General features: G+C 42.6%; 1 pseudogene; it reads right to left on the bottom strand.

Annotated features, from left to right (window-relative positions):
- The window catches only part of LOC102812506, a 137,174-nt pseudogene that overhangs the window by 3,480 nt on the left and 131,782 nt on the right, over positions 1-1,912 (bottom strand).

A 1,912-nucleotide genomic window follows, 5' to 3' on the forward strand; every position in this document is an offset into this window, starting at 1 on the left:
CTCCAAGGAGCACTCTGGCTGCACTTCTTCCAACACAGATCTATTGGTTCTTTTGGCAGCCCACGGCACTTTCAATACTCTCCTCCAACACCATAACTCAAACGCATCAATTCTTCTACGGTCTTCCTTATTCACTGTCCAGCTTTCGTATGCATATGAAGTTATCAAAAATACCATGACTTGGGTCAGGTGCACCTTAGTCCTCGAGCTGACATCTTTGCTCTTCAACACGTTCAAAAGGTCTTGTGCAGCAGATTTGCCTAAAGGACTACACCATTTGATTTCTTGACTGCTGCTTCCGTGAGTGTTGATAGTAGATCCAAGAAGAATGAAGTCCTTGACAACTTCAATCTTTTCTCCATTGACAAGAATGTTGCTTATTGGTCCAGTGGTGAGGATTTTTGTTTTCTTTACATTGAGATTATTAGGGAAGCAATAAGTTCACTTGAGATCATGAAGCATGTGAACTAAGTCTGGAAGTCTCCTCTGAGTTGTAGAGCACATCTCTCTCTTCTTTAGTGAAAGATAGCTCTCTTGCTCCTTTTGGTCGTGCAGGCAAGTCCCCTCAGGATAGGCTCCTTGTGGTCCTGGCCTCTTTACCCTGCCAGCATGGCTCCTTTCTGAAGGGTCTCAGTTCACTTGCTCTGCGGGTTGGGAAGCTCACACACTGCTACCATCTTGTACTGTCTCTGGCATTAAGCTCACTGTCTTCTGGGTATAGGAGATTCTCAACTCAGAGACTCTGGGTCCAAAGGAAGCACTCTGGTGCCAGCTTTTCTTCTTAGTAGTAGTGAGGTATGCCTCTCCACTTCTGGAATTGGTTCCCTTTAAACCTGTTGTTATTAGTTGCTGTGGAGTAAATTCTGACCCTATAAACCACTACGCTACCAGAGCTGAGTTGGAACACAGACACCAGACAACCCTATAAACAATAGAATGAAATGCTGCCTGACCCAGCACCACCCTAGTTATCATTGTTGTTTTGAGCTCTCTTCAAGTTTACTGGGATGGCAAAACTGACTAATCCCTTCATTATGGCTCCATACATTTTATTTGCATGGTCCCACTCACACAAATGTTCCATGAATCTTATTTGCATTACTAGTAGGCTGCCCAATCCCCTTAGTGGGCAACAAACACATTATTTGCATAGTCCCACCCAATCATTTTGTGGGTGTCACAAGATTTGGCTAGAAGAGCCACTTTAAGCAATTCATTGTACTACACCCACTCAATACATTATGTTTATATCTCATTGACTACCCCTAGCTACAAGAGAAGGTCCATGGTTTGTTCAGGAAGGCAAGTGTTTAACGCATACCAAGAGGTGTTAAAATATGCATTCCTGCTTATAGCCCCACGCCTGTGGCTTTATCTTTGGGAAGTAACTTACAACAGAAGGAAAAATTGCATGCATGAGTATATTCTCTTTTTTTTAAGGTTTTTATTGTGGATTGAGTGAAAGTTTACAGGGTATATCATCAGTTTTTCATTCAACAAATCATATACCTTGTTTCATTACATTGATTATAATCCCCTCCATGTACTATCAGTTAACAGTATTTCTCTCTAGCCACTTTAGCTTTTTTTACAAAACAAAACAAAACCCACTCAGGCATATAAAATAATTTACATTTCTAAAGGGCACATTCTGCAAGTCTGCTCCTGGCCACCAGCTCTTAGTCCCTGTTTTCTTAGTCCATGAATCTAGAGTCCTTGGCCACTCCTGCTCTCCATGTCCCTATCTCTGCCTCCATCTCTGGCACTGCTGCTTCCCTGCATAAGCCACCCCCCCCATCCCCCCCGCATTCTGCTTGTGCACTTTTTTCTTGATAGTCCTAGGGTCCTCCATTTCTGGACTGTAAGATTAACCACTCCCCTTTTTTTGTTACAAAACTTCTACCTTTATAAT

This window comes from Chrysochloris asiatica, unplaced genomic scaffold (assembly GCF_000296735.1).
Source record: "Chrysochloris asiatica unplaced genomic scaffold, ChrAsi1.0 scaffold00369, whole genome shotgun sequence".
Lineage (NCBI taxonomy): Eukaryota > Metazoa > Chordata > Mammalia > Afrosoricida > Chrysochloridae > Chrysochloris > Chrysochloris asiatica.